This window comes from Schistocerca gregaria, chromosome 8 (genome assembly GCF_023897955.1).
Source record: "Schistocerca gregaria isolate iqSchGreg1 chromosome 8, iqSchGreg1.2, whole genome shotgun sequence".
NCBI lineage: Eukaryota > Metazoa > Arthropoda > Insecta > Orthoptera > Acrididae > Schistocerca > Schistocerca gregaria.
In genome coordinates this window covers 266,293,789-266,308,085 of record NC_064927.1, presented here as the reverse complement: position 1 = coordinate 266,308,085, position 14,297 = coordinate 266,293,789, and the positions used below count along the sequence as shown (strand labels likewise).

General features: G+C 42.5%; 1 protein-coding gene across 8 annotated transcripts in view; it reads right to left on the bottom strand.

Moving 5' to 3' along the window:
- The window catches only part of LOC126284372 (calcium uptake protein 1 homolog, mitochondrial), a 613,419-nt gene that overhangs the window by 233,733 nt on the left and 365,389 nt on the right, over positions 1–14,297 (bottom strand). The window contains exon 1 of one of the 8 annotated variants that reach the window (XM_049983245.1): positions 1,686–1,928. The exons of 1 other annotated variant lie outside the window; for it this stretch is intronic. The gene's annotated coding sequence lies outside the window, so the exon portion shown is untranslated. Of the gene's footprint in view, positions 1–678; positions 810–1,685; positions 1,929–14,297 lie in introns of those variants that run through there. 6 more of the 8 variants (XM_049983250.1, XM_049983248.1, XM_049983249.1 and 3 more) reach the window with 6 other exon arrangements.

Sequence of the window (14,297 nt, the reverse complement as noted above, 5' to 3'; positions counted from 1 at the left end):
TCGTTTACTATCTGTTACACGAGGTTAATTCCCGATTTCCTTTTGTTCAAGTGTATTTTCCAGTAAAATAAACTTCAGTACCATCATCTTCAGTGAAAGCTCGCCGGTCTTAGAATGTAGGTAGAGTGTTTCACTGTTCACGTACGTTGCCAACGCCTTATTCGTTAGGTTCGCAAAATTATTGCCTACGTTTGTCACTCTAGTGTTCAACTCTGTGGGAACACAGTTAGGCTACCTGAATTTCAGTTTAACATACTTCCGGGGACAATGAAGTCTTTCACCGACGAATTTATTTATTAGAATCCATGTTGACTGGACGAAATGTGGGTGGTGTGCACAAGTGTCAACTTATTTGTGAGCTTTATTTTTGCAAGTTATCTTCTGTAAACATTTTACAACTCCGTCCGAATGAAATACTTCATAATTAAATATTAACTCATATTGTGTAGTAGCTTCGCTATGCAAAAATACGGTTACTATTAACTAAACGTCTACAAAATTGACATAGCTGTTATTATACGGGGATTGCCTAACTTCAGCTTTCAACAAGGTCAATAACTTAACCAGCCTTTGCTGAAGCTGCAATACGCAAAGGTGCACAGAAATAATAGTTATTACGAATAGAGAATATTCGTAAGTCAATATACGATCATGCAGCAACAGTTTCTCTGTGCTTACTTTGATTCCCTGTTGCCTCCTGGTCCTTCTTACAACTCTATTGCTATTCTGCTACTGCTAAACTAAACACGCCTCTCCACAGATCTTCACTATACAAGCCAGTCAATTACGCATTTCTTTGGTTGTATTGCGGCAGGAGAGGGACAATATAAATGTAATTAAGTTTAAAATAATTGACGAAAAGTGATATAGTAGATAGTATCAGGTGTCACGTGTTTGTCACATTAGTTATTGTCCACTATGCTACTTCACATGTTTGTCAAATAAGAGCTCTGATTTGTTTGAGCGAAATTTATCATATAAATAGAGTTAACTCTAGTGATATGGTAATTAATACGTTTGATAAGTTTGAGCGAAATTGATGATCGAGAAACCGACATTTAATTATTGCTATATGCTTTCGATTTTGCACTTTGGCAATTACTGAGCAATGGCTTTAGTACTGGTACACCAGAAAAATTTATTTAGCAGCTAAAGATTAATATGTGTGTAACATATTTGCATTGATAGCATGAAACATTTCATCTGTATCTATACTCTTAAAATCACTGTAAAATGCACCCTAAAGGTTACTTCCAGTTGTAGTACTTTTCTCCCCGTTCCATTCTCGCATGGACCACGGGAGGAAAAATGCTTAAACGCCTCTATGTGCTCTATCATCAGTATAATCTCTTGTTCACGTCCCTTAGGGAGCGATGTGTAAGCGATTGTAATATATTTTCACCTTGTAATTACATTATAGTCCAAATCCCAAGGCAGGGCCGTCAGTGAAACACAACACTAACACCGAAAGCACGTTTATTACGGTCACCAACGTGCAGCCAGAACAGAACTGAACTCCTGAACGGAGGTTGCAGCAATTTATACAAACATCGAATGTCCCAGAATGCTGGTATTTATACAAAAATAAAATATTACAGGATGTACAAGCATATTTCAAGAACCTTCCAGAAATGGTAAATACTAAATAAAAAAGAATTGCTTGTGGTTGGGTTTGCACCACCGACCTGTAGCACGCCAAACAACGGCGCTAACAATTACTCCACAGTCCACACTGCACATACCACAGCAGTCTTCTGGAGAAACAATTGCCCGCTGTTCTCACTGGAGTCGACTACAGCATCCTAGAATTTGCTTGTTTCGTATGGCAGCCCTGCAAGTTCCTGTTGTCCGATCGTGTTACATCCTCGTTGCTATGATGAATATCGAAGGTAGTCCCCTTCGAAGCTTCGCAGTTTTCGAGTGGGTCTCTAGTTTCCTTGAACTTCCCATTGTTGATCTGCGACTCTGGACTGTAATAGGACTTCATACGGAGGACATGGACAACGCTTCGCGCTTTTAACTTCTTGATGGAAGGTCATAACTCCCAACTTCATATGTGACGTCCGAGAAATGATGAAGGATTCAATACAGTACAAAATAGCGCTTTAGTAACTTTTCCAGTAGGCCTACTTTCCGGACAAATGTGAAAATATATACCTAGTCTCCCGACCTGTATTTCACTGTCTGGTGCTTGGTGTTAGAGCTTTCTCCTAGCCATCCAGGGTCCGTATGTGAACCATCGCCTTGCTTCTTCTATCTTGGTGATTAAGTGTTTCGTGAAATCATCCTGAGTATTATCCAGTTGAAAGCGGAACAGTGTACCTGTTCTCGTTTCGATCTTGTGACCATCAAGCAGTAAGAATGGCGTGGAGCCTGTGGTGTCTTGCTTTGCAGTGTTGTATGCTAATGTCATGATAGGCAGTGCTGCATCCAAATCTCCCTGCTCGATCTCAATGTACATCGAGAACATATGTGCAAACATCTTATTAAAGCCTTCTACGACGTCATTCGACTATACACGGAAGGCAGCTGTCATCCTGTGGATGATATCACAACATGACATTGCTTCTGATATTAGTTTCGACTGGAGAACTTTTCCACCATTAGAGATCAAAACCTGGGGTTCTCAGTGACTTCTATATGGAACTTTGAAATTTCCATAGCTCTGGCAGTCAGCAGTTTTGTGAAAGCATAGCAGGTGAGGCGGTAGTGCAGACTATTGTTCATTGATTCCCATCTGTCATCTTCGTGAATCTTCCCAAGAGATCAACTCTAAGTCAGTGGAATAAGACTTTTAAATATGGGATTGGTATCAGATGGCCTGGATGTAATTACAGCAAGTGCTTCAGTCAATGGCACTCCTTATAGTGGCTCAAATAATGTCAACAGATTGGTAGAAGTCTGGCCAGTGATACATGCATCTGATTCTGTCTAGAAGTTTCACAGATCCCAGGGGACCAGATGTTTCATAGAAAAAACTTCTGAGTAACTTCTATAACAGAACTGGAATGATGAGCAACAATTTCCACTCCATCTGCTCGTACTTCCTCTTACACAGTGTTTCATTTATTAATTGGAATTCTCTCATCACCTTGTCCTTCTTCAAGACATCTGTGGTTTCCAACTGTGCTGGGTTTTCCGTCTTCTCGGAAGCAATGTCGGTTAACTCAGGGGCAGCTAAGATTCTGTCCATGCTTTTGTGTTCTGCCAAAGGATTCCTTGAAAGGCAAGTCAGTTTCCTTTTGTTTATGTCTGCTTTCTGTACCACTGTGACATCATACTCCTGAAGTGTCAGTGCCATCTTGCCAGCTCACCATGTGGATCTTTCAGGTGGTCAGCCAGCACAGAGATAGTGGACCATTACATTGGTGAATAGTAAGCCAAATAAATACAACTGAAACATGTTGTGGACCAAATAACAGCAATTATTGAGCAGTTCATCTAGAAATTACTCTGGAAGCATAAACTACCACTTTCTCTGCTCCTTCCTTTAATTGCACTAGAACTGCCATCTATCCCATAGCTGCTAGGTTCTGTGCAAAATTCTCACTTGGCATTCTCGTCATTCAGTACTAGGACTGGAGAAGATGTTAGGGCCTCATTAATGACAAGGAATGATTTCTCTTGCATCTCATTGCAGGAAAATTTGGTGTCTCCCTGCAATAATTTGTGCAAGGGATATGTCTTGTCACAGAAATCCCCTATTAATCACCGGTAGTATGAGTACATTCCAAGAAAACTTCTCACATCATGAATGAGTCAGAAAATCTATGATTGCAATTATTTTCTTTGGTTTGGACATATTTGGTCCATGTTCACTAGCTGCATCAAGGTTGTTATAGGTTGGGTGACAAAGAGGCACTTTTTGAATTCATGCAGAGGCGTGTAGATTGAACACACTTCAACACGGTTGTCAGCCAGCTTATATGTCCTCCAAGTGTGTTAGAAAAAATGACACTCTCATACAGATATCAAAGACATGTTATCCATTTAACAGGACAAAGCGAGTTGTCCATCATATATTTGAAGATGGCTGAAGTGTTACAAAATCTAAGCAACATAACTATAAACTCATAGAGGTTATCAGGAGTTATGAAGGAAGTCTTTCCCCAGACAGCCTCTCCTACCTCGATTTGCCAGTAGCCTGCTACATGTCCATAGTTGGAAATACTCGCTCCTTCCACTCAGTCTAGGGTGCCATTAATGTGTAGCAATGGATATACATCTCCCTCCAAGATTTTGTCGAGTTATCAGTATTCAATGCAGAAAATCATGTTCCATTGTTCTTCACAAAGTCCCCGGAGAAGGACCAATGACTCTCTTAAGGTTCAGTTTTACCATCTTACAACATCTTTTCCACTTCCCCACAGATTATCTCTTGTCCAGCCAGCAACACTCTCCAAGAGTGCTGGCTAATTGGTAGATGAATGAAATGAGTGAATGGCATTGCTGGCCGGGAGGCCCCATCTCGGGGAGTTCAGCTGCCAAGTGCAAGTCTTATTTCAATCTACACTACATTGGGCTACTTGTGGCAGGTTATGAGGATGAAATGGTGATGAGAACAACACAACATCCAGTCCAAGAGCAGAGAAAATCTGCAACCCAACCAGGAATTGAACCCGTATCCACTGCACGGGAGGCAAGCACATTACCATCCAGCTAAGCAGGTGGACATTGGTAGATGATCACCAGTATTGATATGGTATCTTACCATGAATCACTTGGTCAGTCTTTTCTCCACTCTGGATTTGAAAGTGTCTGAAAATAGGTGCAGAACACTTAACACTTGCTAACATTGTTCCTCAGTCAGGCCAGATCCTATTGGCAGTTTGATAGTAACTTTCTCCCCTGAGTCATCTGTAGTGGTAATAAATCAAGATGCTTTGTCAACAACACTAAGACATCCTTCCTGGACTGGTTCGGCTTTTCCTATATATGTACTTTTCAGGATGAGTTGTGGCTGCTGATGATAGATAGTGAGCCAAAGTTCTCCTTGACCACTTGTAATGCATATGATTGTTGCTGCCACATAAATTTCTTTCATGAGTCTCAGTAGTTTTTTGCAATACAAAAAAAAGTGTCACAAGCTAACTGAGCCTCCAATCTGATGACAAGAACTCATCTAATTGATAATGGTAGGATAACTATGTCCTCAATGGCAAACAACCACCCAGAACAGATTTCATTATGAGTGTGTGATGGAACAGCTTTTTCAGCCTGGAACTCTGATCTCTCACAGTCTACGACTGTTTGTGATAGTTGCAAGAAATCCCATCTGAGAATAAAATTATGAATACATTCTGCTAAAATAATGGTGATGGTGAGTCACAGGTAGGCACAACAGAAAGACTATCACACAATAAGCTTTTGGCTAACAAGGCCTTTGTAAAAAAAAAAAAAAAATAAATAAATAAACCACAAGCGAGAATGCGTGACACACACACACACACACACACACAACCACATTCTCTGGCAGCTGAAGCTAGACTACAAACAGCAGTGAATGATGGGAGAGCCAGCTGGGTGGGGGTAAGGAAGAGGCTGGGACAGGTAAGGGGAGGGATAGCAGGGTAACAGACAGGTGGTAAAGTGCTGCTGCAGGAGTATGTAGGGATGAGGTGGAGAGAGGGTAGGGCAGCTACACTACTGGCCATTAAAATTGCTACACCACGAAGATGACATGCTACAGTCGCGAAATTTAACCGACAGCAAGAAGATGCTGTGATATGAAATGATTAGCTTTTCAGAGCATTCACACCTACAACATGCTGACATAAGGAAAGTTTCCAACCAATTTCTCATACACAAACAATAGTTGACGAGCATTGCCTGGTGAAACATTGTTGTGATGCCTCGTGTAAGGAGGAGAAATGCGTACCATCACGTTTCCAACTTTGATAAAAGTCGGATTGTAGCCTATTGCGATTGCAGTTTATTGTATCGTGACATTGCTGCTCAAGTTGGTCGAGATCCAATCACTGTTGGCAGAATATGGAATCTGTGGGTTCAGGAGGGTAATACTGAACACTGTGCTGAATCCCAACGGCCTTGTATCACTAGCAGTCGAAATGACAGGCATCTTATCCACATGGCTGTAACAGATTGTGCAGCCACATCTCGATCCCTGAGTCAACAGATGTGGACATTTGCAAGACAACAGCCATCTGTATGAACAGTTTGATGACGTTTTCAGCAGCATGGTCTATCAGCTCGGAGACCATCGCTGTGGTACCCTTGACGCTGCGTCACAGACAGAAGTACCTGCGATGGTGTACTCAATGATGAACCTGGGTGCACGAATGGCAAAACATCATTTTTTTGGATGAATCCAGGTTCTGTTTACAGCATCACAATGGTCGCATCTGTGTTTGGCAACATCGCGTTGAACACATATTGGAAGTGTGTATTCGTCACCACCATACTGTCGTATCACCCGGCGTAACGGTATGGTTACACATCTCGTTCACCTCTTGTTTGCATTGACGGCACTTTGAACAGTGGATGTTACATTTCAAATGTGTTATGACCCATGGCTATACCCTTCATCCGATTCCTGCGAAACCCTACATTTCAGCAGGATAATGCACGACCCCATGCTGCAGGTCCTGTATGGGCCTTTGTGGATACAGAAAATGTTTGACCGCTGCCCTGGCCAGCACATTCTCCAGATCTTTGACCAATTGAAAACGCCTGGTCAATGGTGGCCGAGCAACTGGCTCGTCACAATACACCTGTCACTACTCTTGATGAACTTTGGTATCGTGTTGAAGCTGCATGGGCAGCTGTACCTGTACACGCCATCCAAGCTCTGTTTGACTTAATGCCCAGGCATATCAAGGCCGTTATTACGGCCAGAGGTGGTGGTTCTGGGTACTGATTTCTCAGGATCTATGCACCCAAATTGTGTGAAATGTAATCACATGTCAGTCCTAGTATAATATATTTTTCCAATGAATACCCATTTATCATCTGCATTTCTTCTTGGTGTAGCAATTTTAATGGCCAGTAGTGTAGATCCAGTTCGGAGGTGAGACATGGGCAGAGGAGGGGGGGGGGGGGGGATAGCAGAAAAGTACAGAAGTACAGGGTGCAGCAATAAAACCTCACTCATTCCTCATTTTAATAATTTGTCACAGAAAAACTAAATATGATAGAGAAAAATTACTTTTAATTATGAAAAATTCATATTTTCCCATTTTGGATTATTTGGTTTTAAAAATTATATCTGCTAAATGACGTCCTCCATTGTTGGCACATTGATGAAGTGTATCCCGAAAGTTCTCCATATGTCTTCATGTCATTTTTCTTGGAGTGGCTGCCACTTCTTGGGTCGTGGCCTCTTTAAGTGCTTGCATTATTGTGGATGATGTTTGTACACTAGAGCCTTTAAGTGTCCCCAAAGAAATAATCACAAGGCGATAAATCAGGCGACCTTTAGGGCCACACGATGTCTCCTTGCAAAGCAACAAGATGACCTGGAACCAACTTGTGCCACATTTCCGTAGAATGCCGAGAGGTGTGGGATGTTGCTCCATCTTGCTGGAAACACACTTCTTGATCTGCAATAAACTGGTTTAGCCTAGGTTGAAGGCAGGTCTCCAGCATGTTACAATAACAGTTTAAATTAATTGTTACCATGTGGCCACCTTCTTCAAAAAAATATGATCTCCACACAAAACATTCAGCAACAGCACACCAAACTGTCATATGAGGGCTGTGCAGTGGCTGCTGATGAATTTCACGAGGGTTTTTGGCAGCCCAGTAGTGGAACTTCTGTTGGTTTACAGTTCCTGATAAGTGGAAATGGGCCTCATCCGAAAAAATAAACGAAATGTCAGGTGGAATGTTTTGAAGAATTTCCTCACATGCAGCTCTGTGAGTTTCAAAATCTCTACCCTCAGTCTAACCTCTTGACTGCACTTAGCTGTCCTACTCTCTCTCCTCCTCATCCCTGCATGCTCCCACAGCAGCACTTTACCATCCCCCACCTGTAGTACCCTGCTATCTCTGCCCTCCCCCACCCTTGCCTCTTCCTTATCCCCACCCAGTTGCCTCTTCCATCAAGCACTGCTGTTCATAGTCAGGCTTCAGCTGCCATAGGCTGTGGTCTTGTGTGTGTGAGTTGTGTCTGCATGAATATGTGTGTGTGTGTGTGTGTGTGTGTGTGTGCGCGCGCATGCATGCTGTCTTTTTTGACAAAGGCTTTGTTAGCTGGAAGCTTACTGTGTGACAGTCTTTTTGTTGCACCTATCTGCAACGCAGCATCTTCAGTATATAGCGAGTAGCAACTATCCTTTTCATAACATTGTCACATTCCATCCTGTATGTTCCTGTTGCCTGGATGTTCTTCCCATTTACAACCTTCAGCACAATACCTTTCATATCACATAATGTAGCCTGCTTTAGCTAACATCGATAAGCATTTGACATTACAGGAAAGGAAGCCCAAGAGACAACTGGATCATGGACAGAATGGCTGTTGATGATGACACCAAAAAGATTTCCTGGCATCTTAGTGACTTTTGTTCATGGAGCATTTTCATCTGTGGCAGCTTCACATCCATTGATGGTCACCTCATCCTGATTTCAGTGGCTAGGTGACATGCTGGTTCCACTGGTATGGAATGGCTATAGCATACCAGAGCATGGCAATTGGCTTCATCCAACAGCTGACTATAATTGTCCAAAGTTGACTGGTGTGGATACAGCTGATGTAATGGTTGATGTTGTGTGGTATAACAGGCAATGAACACATGTCTTCTCTCTCTCCAGTAGTGTACATTTTGTTGGATTCTGTACAATTCAGATTCACATTGTGGCATAGGGCCAAAACATTCTGTATGTAGGACTGTGTCGTTTCCCAATGACACTGGGCACTGTTCTTCAATTGTTCTGCTAAGTGGACTTGGTGCCGATTGTCATCAAACTTTTCTTCTGCTTGGCCTGGTATTTGTCGCAGTGACTGAGCTTCTCATTTTTGTCCTAAAATCACTGCTGGGCTGTGCCATCCAAGTAAAAGTACACATTTGCCAAACACATCATGTCATCCCATCTGTTGTATTTGGCAACTTGGTCAAGTCAGAACCATTGTCTCTGCAATACAGTGATGGATGTCTACTTTGCAGCTGACTTACTGCTCTTTTAGAATCCACTTGTCTCCTGAACATACTGATCTTAAGAACAATGTACTTTTTGTATTTCAGTCCCTGTCCATGTAGGTTATTGCATTTACATTATGTAGTTGGAGCTGTGGTGATGTAGATATTTTGAAATACCTGGCATCCCCACCAAAGAATATCCCATTGAAACCACACTCAAGTCCATGTCTGAAAGAGCTGTCGATAAGATACAACACTTACCACTGAAAGCATGTTTAATAGACCACCACCTTATACTCATCACAGAACTGAACTGATGGGATGAGGATGCAGCTATTTAGACAAACATAAAATATCCCAGGATGCTAGTGTTCACACAAAAATCAAATGTTGCAGGACATACAAACATTATGTACTTCAAGAACCTCCTAGAAATGGCAAATAAGAATAACAAAAAATAATTGCTGGAGATTATGTTTATACTACCAACCCTCATCACACCCACCAATTGTGCTAACAACTCCACCACACTGTATGCACCATTGGTTGCAGCACTATTCCTAGATTCCTAATTTAAAACTTATTCCTAAAACTTTTGCAAGTAAATTTTTATGGCACAGTGTCCATCTATCTTCAAATATATGCCAGTTCAGTTGTTTTAGCATCTCTGTGATTCTCTCCCAGAGGTCAAACAAATGATCATTTGTGCTGTGCTTCTTTGTAACTGTTCAGTATCCCCTGCTAGACCTATTTGATATGGGTACCATGCACTTGAACAATATTCTGGGATGGGTTGCACAAGTTTTTTGTGAGCTATCTACTCTGTAGACTGACTCCATTTCCCAAGTATTCTGCTTTACTTATGACTGAGCCTGATGTGATTGTGCCATTTAATATCACAACAGACTGTTGTGCCCAGGTATTTGTATCAGCTGGCAATAACAATTGTGACTCATTGATATTGCAGTCATCGGATACTACAGTTCTTTTATTTATTTATTTATTTGTGAAATGCACAGTTTTATATTTCTGAACAATTAAATAAACTTGCAGTTCTTCACACCACTTTGAAATTTTATCAAAATTTGACTTGATATTTGTCCAAGGTTTTTCTGATAGTATTTTATAATATAGTGCTGCCCTATGTGTGAAAAGTCTGAGGTTGCTGTTAACCCTGTCTCCATCATACAACATGCTGAACAAGTGACCCAGCACACTTTCCTGGAGCATGCCCCTAAATAATTCTCCATCTGTTAATGAATCTCCATGAAATATATCATGCTACTTCCTTTCTAAAAATAAATCCTCAATCCAGTCACAGATTTTGGTTGATATCCCACACAGTCAGATTTATGTTAGTAGAAATCAGTGTGGAAATGAGTTAAATGTATTTTGAAAGTCAAGAAATATCCATATAACTGACTGCCTTTGTCTATGGCTTTCAGGATGACATACAAGAAATGCACAAGTTGGGTCTCACATGTCTGATGTTTCCAGAATCCATGCTTCTTGATGTGGGATGGTGGCTTTTGTTTGAGATTCATCATCACATTTGAGCTTAGAATATGCTCTACAATTCTACTACAGAAGGATGTCGAGGACACTGAACACTAGTTTTGCAGGTCATTTCTGCTATCCTTGTTGCAGACATATTGTTTGTTGTTATTGTGGTCTTCAGTCCTAAGACTGGTTTGATGCAGCTCTCCATGCTACCCTATCCTCTGCAAGCTTCTTCATCTCCCAGTACCTACTGCAACCTACATCCTTCTGAATCTGCTTAGTGTATTCATCTCTTGGTCTCCCTCTATGATTCTTACCCTCCACACTGCCCTCCAATGCTAAATTTGTGATCTCTTGAAGCCTCAGAACATGTCCTACCAACCGGTCTCTTCTTCTTGTCAAGTTGTGCCACAAACTCCTCTTCTCCCCAATTCTATTCAATACCTCATCATTAGTTATGTGATCTATCCATCTAATCTCCAGCATTCTTCTGTAGCACCACATTTCAAAAACTTCTATTCTCTTCTTGTCCAAACTATTTGTCATCCATGTTTCACTTCCATACATGGCTACACTCCATACAAGTAGTAACCAAGTAATACACAAACCTGGTCCAAGTAACACAAATATTGCTTTATTCATAAATATCTGAACAATAATAGAAATAAGCCTCTTGGGACTCACATATAACAATACAAATGAACCACAGAGAAGGTGCAACATACGTGATACACAGAACAACTGGTGTGAACAGTGGAAACTAAAAGAACATAATGATGGTGAGTCAGCAGTGCTCAATACATGCTTAGGCATGAGTCACTGGTGTGGCAGAGAACATGCCATGTGTATGCTTCCTACAGGCGGCCTCTGGGGCTTATCCATGCTGATACAGTTGGTGACTGATTTAAGTTCGCATGTGTGGTGACACTACACTTGGCACAGTCACACGCAGTAGTAGCAGGATACGGCACTCTGTGTGAAGGGGGCACACAGGCAATGGAGGAGATGTAGGTAGCCTGATGAGAGACACATCCATCTGATATGGAGTTATTGCTGGTGCTGACTTTGTGGGCATGACGATGTGCTGCGTGAGCACTGGAGCACAAGGTTGGAATGCATAGGAAGTGTGGACACGCCAGAGGGTGGTGAGGCCATGAGGAGCCTGATGACAGAACTGGGGAGGAGAGTGCCATTGCCATCTCTGCGTCATCACCAGCAGACAGGTCCCAGTGCAGAGGAGATGGGGCTAGCCCCACCAGCAACAATGGCAGAGGCAATGCTGATGAGGGTTGGTGCAGGCGGCCTGAACAGAACAGCAGGCAACAAACCTGACCCCAGAGATGGACTGGCACCCAACACTGGGAAGCTGGGATGAAGCTCGGACCCCAGGTGGTGCACATGGAGGAAGCAGCCAATGGGATGTGGGTACCTCCACAGCAGGCGATGATAGGCTCGAGGCGGAGGCTGCATCCGTTGACTGGTACCTTCTGGCAGTGAGCAGGGGCAGAGCTAATCAAAGTTGTGCATCATCAGCCCATCGGCTGTACAGGTGTCACAAAGATGGGATATCCAGCAGTGGACAATAGTAGTCGGTATCCATTTGGGCCTGCAAACAAACCCTCACACCCACACCGATGATCCTGTGCAATGTGACCCAACAAACCCGATCATGGCAGGTGCAGTGCAAGCTACAGTAGGTGGAGGAGCATTCATGGCTGCCAGCCATGAAGCAACTCAGCTTGGCTCCACTCCCCCATAGGTGTGAAGTGATAGGTGCTCTGAAAAATGAGAAGGACATCTTCTGGCAAAGAGTCCCACATCAGAAGATTTATTTTGGAAGTTGAACATATGCACTAGTTATTCCACCTCACCGTTTGATTGAGAATGGCAGAGCTGTAACATGACAAATGCCATGATAGGAACAAAACAATTGAAAGATGTGAGAAACGAACTGGGATCCATTATCAGAGACTTAGGTACATGGAAACCTCTCAGTAGAAAAAACCTTCAAAAGTGTATGAACTGTGGCCTCAGCCAATGTCAAAGCATACTGGAGAATGTAAGGAAACTGGGAATATGCATCCACAACCAAGAGTCAATAGGAATTGAAGAAGGGACCTGCAAAGTGTACATGAACACATTCTGTTAGCAGGCTGCCCTTTTCCTCCAATCCACTTCACCCAATTCACCAGTCTTGATTCAAAACCATATCCCTCTCCACTCTTCCCTCATCCCTCCTCCAAACATCTACCCACACAAATCCCTTCCTCCCACCAACTCTAAATGCTACATTCCCATGATACCCTTACCCCATGGTACCTCATCTATGTACCTATTTTGATCACTCAACACATCAGCTTTTCCATTTTGCCTTACGCAACTGTCTCTCTGCTTTTATATATTCATGTCTGAAACTCATTTATCTGTGTCTACCTTTTAATGAATCATCAAATCATCTTTAACTTATGCAACTGACAATCTGTCTTTTTATTGCACAAAGTGTATCCAGCTTTTATATTATGTCTTCAAAATTGAAGCATGGCAAATTGCACCCCCTGACAGCCCATCCCCTGCCCATACAGGACAGAGAGGATGAAATAACAAAAAGGAAACTGTCAGATTAAAGCTTCCTACTTTGTTCATATAGTTTTGTCTTTGTGATGCCGGTGTCCCTTCTGTTACTACTATACATAAAGCAATGGTATAGATCATTTTTTACATGGCTGCATCTGATCCAGTTGTAGATCATCCCTTCCTTTGGGTTCACCTACCTCTTCACTTGCCTACAATCATAATATGGTACAGACCATTATTTCCATGGATCCACCTGTGGATTCACCTGACCACGGATTACACCATCCCTTTTCTACAGGTCCACCTATCCCTTACTCTCCAACACCTAATAGCTGGTGAAAGTCAGTAGGCTAGAGGAAAACTTGGCCAGGCAAATTTGGAAGAACAAGGGTGTTAAGCTGTGCACACAGTTTCAAAGATTTTAGATAGGGTGGACCTAACTTTATGTAAGTAGATGAAGTTCATGGTCAGGCCAGGGAAGGTGATTAAAGTTTCATTGGGAGAGGATGTGAAAGGAGTGGAGGTGTATTGTTGGTGGAATGTGAAAGTATAGTTGTGGCAGAGTACTGGAATCAGTGAGCAGGGGGGGGGGGGGGGGGGGGGGGAGGCTAGGGGGTGGGTAGTGTCAAGTTTATGGATATGTAGGATATTCAGAGGTGTTCAAGGTGGAAGCATAGGCTGAGAAATTTTATAAGTTAATAGAGGATGTGGGTGGGAAAGGGTGAACAGATCCAAAAGGCTAGGTGAAGTTCATGGCATTGAGGATCTGTAGGTTATGATAAAAGAAGGGTGGAGCAGAAGTCCATGCCACATTGGAACAGCAGAGAATGGTCCAAATCAGAGCTATATAAATGTGGAGAATTGTGGAACTGTGCAGTCCTCATGTTTGGCTGGTTGGTGGGTCCAGTACTTTTAGTTTGTTGAATGGTTAGTAGACAGGGCTTCTACATTAGTCAGCAATCAAATATTAGTCTGAGGTATATATTGCGTTAGTTAACTGGATAAGGTGGTCATAAATGGTAAGCAGTGGTGATGGGGGAGGGGGGGGGGGGGAGGTTTGGGTGGTTCAGCCTGTAATTATTGCCTTGGCTTTGGTTTTGGCATGGTTGATTTTGGGGAGCCACT